The following is a 10817-nucleotide window of genomic DNA, read 5'->3' on the forward strand; positions in this document are numbered from 1 at the left end:
CTTCTCTCCTTTGCAAATGGTTCAGTGGCAGAAGAGGCAGACTAATGGCTAGAGTTAAATATAAATAGGTTAATAATACATAGAGAACAGCAGGACCAGAAAAGAAGAATTCTGCCAGAAATTGACAGCTCACTAAATCCTTCACTCTTTAGGGTACAGCTGTCTGCACTCGTACTGTTTTCTGTTTGGAAATAGGTAGGGTGAAATCTAAGAGCTGCACACGGGCAATAGGAAAGATTTACAGCCTCTTCAGATTTTATTTTTTTGAAAGAAAAGTCAATTCCTGAAAGGTCTCTTATCTGTAGTCTGTAAACTAAGAATATTATTCTTTGTGTGTCAACAGTGTATTTATGGAGAGAAGTAAAAAGTTCCACAGAAACACATTTACATGAATTATGGACTAGGATTCTTGGATTTCATAATCCAAAATTTTTGGAGGGTGGTGGTGTGTGTGTGTGTATATGCATAATTGTTCACCATTACTTTGTTTACCCATCTTTTTTGCTTATTTAATTATCTCCACCTGGTTCTTCTTTAATATATAAACCTGTTTCCCAAAAATTGTAATTTGCTGCCTTATTCAACAACACCCTTTCACCTGTATCCTGTCTCTGGCTCTGCTGCAGGTCTCTGCACTCCTGATATTGTTCCATATTAAAATATAATAACAATAAATACACAGTTTCAGCTTCTCATTTTAAAATTAGGGAAAAAACACTAAATTCCCTTTCTATTCCATTTTAATTGAATTTCAGAAGTACTTTGGAAATCAAGGTATGCTGAAAGAGGATGTTAAAATAAGACTGTTAGAGAATGCTTTTAGAAACGCTGTCTTGGGAATTTGGAAAAGGATGTGAAAAGCACTTTTCATCAGCTAAAATATTCTCCAGTCTTTCTTCGCATCCTCCCCCACAAGACTTAGTCCTGATTTCTTTTTTTGACATAAAAGAGAGCTATGCAAATCAGGATCTGTATGTAGAATTTGGCACAAGTGTGTTGTAACAGAGGCTGTGCAGTTAGGAAGTAGAAACTTAATGTATAACAAAGACCTAAACCAACTTCAGCTCTTTGTAGTCCTCTTTTAAAAACTAAATAACTCTTTCCTTACCCTCCCCCCACCCGTTTCTTTTCCTTAATCTAAAAAAAAAAATCTATCCCAATTTGTTTATTCCTTATTAAAAAAAAGAAAGTAACCCTGATGTCTTCAGGGTCAACCTTGAAAATGTAACATTACTCTTCAACTGCATTTCTTGTCAGGCGTGACTCCTTGAATTATAGTTTTCTAAAAAAAAAAAAAAAAAATTAATAATCTAAGGTAAGTTTGTTGCAAGTATTAGTAGCAACAAAATAAGGCTGTTTGCCAAAATGAATGTTACTAGCCAGAGTTCTTCAAAAAGAATGTTTTGAAGCGTAATTTTTGCTGAGACTTCCTGAAACCTGCTCGTCAAAATTGCTTTTAGATAATAAGTATAAATACCAAAATACTTTTCTAAAATATGTCAATTAAATCTTTAATTTTCTTACTTTCTTGATAGAACAAATTGTTAGCAATAAACATTTTTTTTTTCCTGTTGTGATGTAAATGTCTCACCAACGTTCTTTCTCATTGTGAAGACAACTAGATGTGAAGGCATTTGGCCAGTCGTCTGTCCCTCAGGTTGTAAGACCCTCAGTTGGTCTCTTCACTTTGGTGCTCTAAGAAGAGCTGCTCCCAAAGGGGTTAATCCATATCAGCTTTATGTCAGGTTCTCAGAAGCCCCTGAAACTGAGACATCACTGATATAATCCAGGTGCCTTTGACCTTGCTGTTTTTCTGTCCATTCTGAAAATGAACTGCATTGAGCTGATGTGCTGGGCCATCACACTGAAATGAAGAGCTCCTAATTGCTGCCATAATCAGAGCTTTTGACTCTTCATTTCTATAGTGTATACCGTAGCACCCAATCTAGGTAGGGCCTTCTATGAGTATTTAATAAATATTGGTTTAATTTAAAATTTTAAAGCACAGGTACCATCTATTTTAAGAAGATTGAAGATCTGACAGAATGTCTGCATTGATTTAATATCTGTTAAAATTTAAAGGAGGATACTGTTTTGGGGAAAGGAGGAGAGGGAAATAAAAAATTCATTTCTCCATAGTCTTAAGATTGAGTTAAATTACTGTGGTAGGAGAGGCAGGGTTCCAGGAAATCCAGCCCTGAGAGAACCCTCAAATATTCCGCAGTATGCCTAATGCAGAATTGGAGCTGAGCCTGCCGGGGCTGCACCATAGAGTAAGAGGGATCTGATTTCCAGTTATAATTAATCAGCACCTCCATTTAAGGACTTAAAGCAATGGGTTTCAAACTCAAAAGTGCACAAAAATCCTTGAAGTGCTTTTTTTAAATGCAGATTCCAGGATTTATCTGCCCCCCTCCCAATTCTATGTATATGGGATAGGGCCAGGATTTTGTACAGTTGACCCTTGAACAACACAGGTTTGAACTGGGCAGGTCCATTTATACACAGATTTTTTTCAGTCAACAGTACCACATTTGTTTTCTCAGCAGGCTAACCGCTAAGCTTTACCAGGTCATCAATAAGTAATGGTGAAGTATGAAACCCCAACAAATCTTGCTCAGTACCGTCAAATACATCAGGTAATCTATCAGTTCCATCTCTTTCTTGCAGCCATCTGTCTTGGCATCCTCCATCCACTAAATCCATTCTGGAGTGATTGCCCTGTAAGCCTGTCACACTCTCCTTCACGTTACCCTGTAACAGTCCCCAGCTTCCTAAATCTTGTGTTTTCCACTTTCTTGCTGTGGATCAGTGGTCTTCCAACTGAGGTGAGTTCAAATGTCCCCTCAAAGAGGCACATGGCACAGAGTTTTACAGGAGTCAATTTCCAGATCATCAGTTCTCATCTATAAGTTAAAATTGAAATGCTTGTGAATGCAGCTTAAAGCTAGTTCTTATTTTCTACTTCTACTTTCACAATCACCATTTTCCCACTACAGAAAAGGAACATCTTACTAGTAATACAATAGAAATATGGTATATTGCCCCAGGGTGTAAATGTCTTTACGATACCAACAAAAGAACAATTCTAAATATTAGTTTTATTTCAAGACTTTTCCACATCTCCCAATTATTTTTTTAAAAAAAGAAATGCAGAACTCCTAAGGAAAAGTTCCTGAGAACAAAGCAAAGAGAGTTTATCCAAGATGGAGAGATCCAAGATGGCGACATAGATAAACACTGTGCCTGTGTCCTTCCCTGAACACATTAAAGTTACAACTAAATTATAGAACAGTCTACCTGGAGAGAGCCATTTGAAGTCTAGCTGAACAGAAGTCCTATAACTAAAAATATAAAGAAGCCACATCAAGACAGGTAGGAAGGGTGGAGACATGGAACAGGCCCCAAACCTCCCTGTGGTGGTTGAGAATCAGGAGGGATATCTTGGCCACGGAGGTTCCACCCAGAGGAGTGAGGGACTCTAGCCCCCTACACCAGGGTCCCTAGACCTGAGTACTGGTGCCGGGAAGCCCCCACAACATCTGGCTGTGAAAAACAGTGGGTATTCCAACCATTCAGGTGGGACGGAAGGATGTGGGAAACCCAGGCATCCTCTTAAACAGCCTGCGCACAGACGCACTTGTTCACTCGCAGGCACTCACCTTCGTCTTCAGCGGAGGGATGGTGACGCAGGTGGTGGGAGGGCAGCCTCAGAGACATATAGGTGGCAGATTGAGGTGTGTGTCTTAGGTGGAGGACTAGAGGACAATCGGCACTTTCCCAGTGAAGAGTCTCCTCCTATGTAGCTGGTAGGGGGGCACCATCTTTAAGATGTTGAGCCCGCCCCACCATGGCCAAATCTGAATCTGACTGGCTTGGTAAGCTCAGCTGCTCTGCCCTGCTGACTCAGCTGGGATCCCGCCCCACCCAATATGCAAACTGCCAGAGGCACTTTCTCAAGGAGCAGCCAGCCCCACTCGCTTTGCCCGCTCTCTTGGAAAACTATCGAAGTCCGTGGGCCCAAGCAGGCAGCAATTGGCCTTGGTGTGCTCTGAAACTTTTGCTGAGTCACTCCAGGCTCAGCACTGGCACCAAACCAGAGTCTACATTAACCTGGTGACCACAACTCTTCCCACTCTAACGAATCCCTGAGACCCTGCCTCAGCCAACGTGCATACTGCATGAGGCTTTATCAGTGGATGAACTTTAAGGGAGCTGGCAGGTGGCAGCAGTCCTCTGGCTGTCCTGGCTTTTTGTGGCATTACCCCAGGCCTGGTTACTTAGTGGTAGCTATCCTCAGTTAGCAGATTGTTTTCTCCCATGCACCTCCAGGTTTAGCATAGGCAGCAAACAAATGAGGTTGTTTTGTAGCTCCTACCAGGTAGCCCCCGGCAAGTAACAAGTAGTGGCTAACTAGGGCCTGTGTTACAGCCCCTTGCAAGAGGCCCCAGAACCAATATATTTGGAGGTTGGCTTCAGACCACAGCAGAGCACCACCCAATTAGCCCCACAAGTGGCACAAAGTGTGTTCTCAACAGGCACCAGAGCCCACTGGGGCAATTCCCATTGAGTGAGGTAAACCTCCCACACAGCAGCCCATAAGCTGTGGATGTGGCCAAACCCCACAGCCAGTCACCTGAGGGTCAATCCCACCCTGATGTGCCAATAGCAATCAAGTCTCAACCAGAACAGGAAGGCACACACAACCCACACTGGGATACTCCTGGAATACCTGGCTCAAGTGACCAGGGAGACTGTGCCACGAGGCCCCACAGGGCACCTACTGCATAAGGCCACCCAGTCAAGACTGGAAGACATAGCAGATCTACCTAATACATAGAAACAAACACAGAGAGGCAGCCTAAATGAAGAAACAAAGAAATTCATCCCCAATGAAAGAAGAGGAGAAAAATTAAAAAAAATTTAAAAGATAAACAAAATGGAGGTAAGCAGAGACAGGGTTAAAACAATGGTTATAAGGATGCTCAGGAACTTAGTGAGAATTTCGATGAGATAGCAAGCATCAAAAAGGACATAGAAACTATAAAAAAGAACCAGTCAGAAATGAACAATACAATAACTGTAATGAAGAATGCACTAGAAGGAATCACCAGCAGACTAGACAAAGCAGAGGATTGAATCAGCGATTTGGATAACAATGTAGTATAAAACACCCAATTGGAAGAGCAAAAAGAGGAAAGAATAAAAAAAAATGAAGATAGCTTAAAGAGACCTCAGGGACAACATCAAGTGTAACAACATTCGCATCATAGGAGTACCAGAAGGAGAAGGGAAAATACGAGATTGAGAACATATTTAAAGAAATAATGACTAAAAACTTTCGTAACCTGGCAAAGGAAATAGACATATAAGTCTAGAAAGCACAGAGTCTCACACAGGATGAACCCAAACAGGCCCACACTAAGACGCATTATAATGAAAATGGCAAAGGTTAAAGACAAAGAAACAATCTTAAAAGCAGCAAGAGAAAGGCCACTAGTAACTTAAAAAGAATCTCCCATAAGACTATCAGATGATTTCTTAACAGAAACTTTGCAGGCCAGAAATGATTGGCACAAGATATTCAACGTGATGAAAAACCAGGACCTACAACCAAGACTACTTTACCCAGCAAAGCTAGCATTAAAAATCAAAGGACAGATAAAGAGCTTCCCAGACACGAAAAGTTAAAGAAGTTCATCACCACCAAACCAGTATTAAAAGGAAAGTTGGAAGGACTTAAGACAGAAAAAAAAATTAGCAAAATTATGAATAATAAAATGGCAATGGCAACATATCTATCAACAATTACTTTCAATGTAAATGGATTAACTGCTCCAATCAAAAGACACAGGAAGGCTGAATGAATAAGAAAACAAAACCCTTACATAATGCTTCCTACAAGAGAATCTCTTCAGATTGAAAAATACACACAGACAGAAAGGGATGGAAAAGATATTTTATGTAAATGAAAATTTTTTTAAAAAAGAGAAGCTGGGGTAGTGATACTTATACCAGACAAAATAGACTTTAAAACAAAGGCTGTAACAGAGACAATGAAGGATCCAGTAATTCCACTTTAAGTTATTTATCCGAAGAAACACAAAACGCTACTTCGAGGGGACATGTGCATCCATATGTTCATTGCAGCATTGTTTACAACGGCCAAGATGTGGAGGCAGCCTGGGTGTCCATCAATGGAAGAATGGATAAAGAGTAGGTGGTACATACATGTATACAATGGAATATTGCTCGGAAGGGAATGGGTTCTTGACACCTGAGGCGGCATGGATGGACCTGGAGGGTGTTGTGCTCAATGGAGTATCCAACAGAGAAAGACGGATGCAATGTGATTTCGCTTATATGTGACATCTAAAGAACAAAATTAACAACAACGAAAAAAAAAAACAGAAACAAATTCATAGATACAGACTACATTTTGATGGTTGCCAGATGGGAGGGGTTGAGGGTATGGGTGAAAGAATGGGAAGAGATTAAGAAATACAAATTGGTTATTACAAAGTAGTTATGGGGATGTAGAGTATAGTCAATAATATTGTAATAACTGTGTATTGTGTCAGATGGGTACTAGATTTGTTGGGGTGATAGATGGGAGGGGGTTTAGGGGAAGGGTGAAAAAGGTGACGGGATTAAAAAATACAAATTGGTAGTTACAAAATAGTTATGGTGATATAAAGTAAAGCATAGGGGATATAGTCAATAATATGGTAATAACTATGTATAGTGCCAGGTGGGTTCTAGACTAGACAGGGGGATCATTTCCTAAATTATACAACTGTCTAACCACTATACTGTACACCTGAAATTAATATAAAATAATGTTGACTGTCAACTGTAATTGAAAAATTGAAAAATGGGGGGACAGGGAAAGGGGAATAAGAGGTCCAAATTTCCAGGTATAAAATAAGTCATGGGGATGTAATGTACACTACAGGAAATATACTGAATAATATTGTGATAGTATAGTATGGTGTCAGATGGTTGCTGGATTTATCATGGTGATTACTTCTTTAAGTCTATAAATGGTGAACAACTATGGAGTACCCCTGAAACTAGTATAATATTGAATGTTAGGTATATTTTTAATAAAAATCTTAAAAAGAAATATCCAAGGCTATGGCACGTTTTTTTTTTTTTTTTTTTTGGCAAGTCTTCTTGCTTGGTCTGTCAAAATATCAAAATAACATTTTTATTAAAAATAATTACACAGGCAAAGGTGTATACAATTACAAATTTTACTTTCCTTTTCTAAATAAATGAGTTAGACAAAGCACTCAGTGTGAAAGGGTAATGTTTAAAGTCAATGATTCCAATAGCTGGGTAATCAAGTCTTTTCCAATCAGGTTTCCAATTATTTCCTCCCAAGAAAATTTGAAAAGAACCTAATTGAGTTGTTGAATAGGTCATCAAAATTAATGTTTAATAATGTTACTAGAGAACATCATGTATTTATGTATTTATATGTATTTAATAAGCACATTATATATTTAATAAACACTGTATTTGTTGGTATTAACTTCAGAAGGAGAAGTGAATGATACCATAGCAAAATTTCTTCCATACATATCTACTATTTCTGTGAACAAATTTTCTTAATGCTTATGTCTGTAAAATTAAAAAATAAGATTAAATGATGCTGAATCCTGTCTCATTCTAGGAATAAAACTTAAAAATAAGAATTATTAATTCATGGATATATGAGTTAATGGGGGAAGACAGCCACCTCATTAAAAGAAGCATTTTCAGAAAGACTTTACCTTTTATATTTAATAATTATTCATCGAAACGTATAGTATTTACAGGCCACTGTCCTAGAGAAGGATTCTCCAATCTCCTGTCTGGAGGGTAAAAACTTGCTGATAGCATTCTGGAATTCTGGAAGTTTACTGGGAGCAGGAGCTGGAGGTTTCATCATAAGTTCTTGCCACTTGGTTTTGGTCCTGCTCCCCACTCCCTGGTGTTTGTAAGTCCGAAACTTCTCTGACTTTTCTTCCAGAGCTGTGGAGAATAAACCTATTTTGTGCTAGAACTTGGGGGAAGCAGATAACCGGTGTCTCCAATTCCTGGTCCTTTACAAATTCTTCACCTCACATGTTCCCCATGTCAGCTCACTGAATCCATCCCCCTCTGCCTAGTTTTCAGCACCTCTGTTCTTTTTGCTCACCACGTTGATCTTGTGATTCTGTTCTGGTCCAGTATATGTTTGCCCTGCCCCTACACACAATCTGCTCCTTCCACTGGATTTCTTTTTGAATGCTACAAGACATACCCAGGCCAGAAGATCCCCCTATTGCCCTGCTTCAAATGTCTGCCAAAACTCTCCCCTTCCCAGAAGCCTTCCCTCACCAGACCCCTCCACTCTGCCATTTCAGTCACATTGCCCTAAACACAGTTCTTTGAAGGCTCTGCATTTCCCCTTCTCTGTCCTCTCACATATTCTTCCCTCTACTCAGTGCCCTATCCAACTCATTCTGTGTGACTTGGCTCATGCATCGTCTCCTTTGGGAGGACTTCCCTGCCCTGCTAGCCAGGGCTAGGTGGCCCCAACCCCTCCCAAAGCACCCTGGGCTCTTCCTGTCACAGCACATCTGGCCCTCTGCTGTAATGGCCCATTCTGGGGTCAGCCTTCTCTAGTACGCTGCCCACCTAGAGAACAGGACTGGATCTTAGTCATCTTTGTGTCCCCACATCTCACAGGCTCTGGCAGGTAGCCAGTCCTCAATAATTGTAAAAGAAATGAGTGTGTGATTACATTAATAAAATTGAAAGCCAAACTGAACTATCTGTCCCTGTGCTTTATGCTTTTCTCATATCCTCTGCATGTATATAGCACAGTGCTTGGCACATAGTAGTAACAAAGCAAATACTTGTTTAATCAAATCATTGTTATAAAAACAGAAAAAGACAGGAAATAGTTTACCCACTTAGGAGAAATCCCTAAAGTCTGGTAATAGGTTTATTCAATTTTAAATATTTTCAAGCCCTCAAAGTAATTTTCATCCAGTCAAGGATCTGTTACCACTCTCTTACTCTTTAGGAAATCTCTCACATCCTAGGGAGAACTGAAACACCTCTTAAATCTACCTTCAAAGCTGATTCACTGGAAAGAGCATAAGAAGTTTATGGCAAAATAAAGTTGTAAAACTTTTCCATTGTCTTTTATTGGCTCCCCTTTTTTTTTTTCTAACCACCAATGACTAACTTTCAGGATCAATAGAGATTCAAGACCCAATGTACTCATAAACTCAGTTGCAAGAAACACTTTTCTTGAATTCACTTTTGACATTTCTTCCATTTACTTTTGAGCCTGCATACTGCAGGAAATATAAAAACTTAGCCTCAGTAAAGCTAAGGTCTACATCCCACTTCCTTCTAGTTTTGCATATAAATTCCAGGGAAGCTTATATAATACCACACTGTCATCTGTCTATGCTGACATATGCTGAGATGTCCTATAAGCTGCATGGTCCATAGATATCAGTCCACACAGTTTGCTACCAACCTGTCACTTGTTTCTATTAACTTGGCCTCTTTGGTCTGGCCCTCTCTGTGCTAACACCTTATATACAGGCAGATTATTCTGCTGTGCCTGCCGTATGCTGGAGCCTGGGGACCTCCTCTGGAGGTTGCTTAGACCCATTTATCAAAAGTAGAGGGTCTAAACCGGCAGCCCACAGCCATTTCAAACCTGCATGCATGGTTTTTGACATAATTGGATCAGTTATCTATCATTGCTTAATAAACCACTCCAAAGCCTAGTAGCGTATTTGCTCCCAACTCTGTGGGTCAGCAGTTTGGACTAGGTTTAGCGGGCGGTTCTGCTGGTCTCACCTGCGGTCATCTGGCAGCCAGAACGCCTCATTCGCAAGCCTGGCAATCAGTGCTGGGCTATTGCCTGAACCTCTCTCTCCATGTGGTCTCTCATTCTCAAGGGGGCTAGCCCAGCTCCTTTGCATGGTGGCCTCAAGTACCAAAAAATGGACAAATCCTAAGGCACAAGCACTTTTCAAGCCTCTTCTTCTGTCGTGTTTGCTTTTAGTCAACGTAAGATTCAAGGAGGTTAAAAACAAAACAAAACACCATGTCTTGATGAGAGGAACAGCAAAGTCACATTGCATACAAGGATGGGAGGAAATTGGGGGCATTTTTTGCTGTCTACCACCGTGGGTTTATTCATTCACTCATTTATTTATTCATTCGTTTGTTCTAGTTGCCAATGTTTACAACTTGGAGCATCATGTATAAGTCTCATCTGGAAAAATCACCTAGCCTACTTAACCATTTACATTTCCTGCTCTGTCTGTGGCACTTGAGTTTGTGACAATAAAGACTAATTTACCAGATTGCTTTTGTGAAATTAAATGAAGGAATGTCTGTGGAAATTTGAATGTCTAGCAGGAGTAGGCATTCGATACATGGTTTCCTCCTTCCTAAATACGATTAGCCTTGAAGCTGGTACCTGACCAGGGCTGAGGAGAATAGCCAAGATGAGGGACATGGACGTCATGGAAAGGCGGCTGGAAAGTAATCCCTTCGTTTCTTTTTAGAGAAATAAAGGCATTAGGAAACAAGATTCTTAAAGAATTTATAAGAATTTAAGAAATGAATTAAGAGGAGAATAGTAAACATCTCAGTTTGTTTCAAAGGAAGTGCTTCAAGCTCTGAACCGTTCACACAGCACATCCCTGGGAGGCACCTATGGAGAGCTGTCTCAACCTGGTCCCCGTTTCTGGCAGCTATGTGTAAACACCTGTGTCACAGCACAGTTAACTTCCTCACTGCTCTCCAGAGAGTGA

This window comes from Rhinolophus sinicus, chromosome 17 (genome assembly GCF_057876585.1).
Source record: "Rhinolophus sinicus isolate RSI-liver-muscle chromosome 17, RSI-T2T, whole genome shotgun sequence".
Lineage (NCBI taxonomy): Eukaryota > Metazoa > Chordata > Mammalia > Chiroptera > Rhinolophidae > Rhinolophus > Rhinolophus sinicus.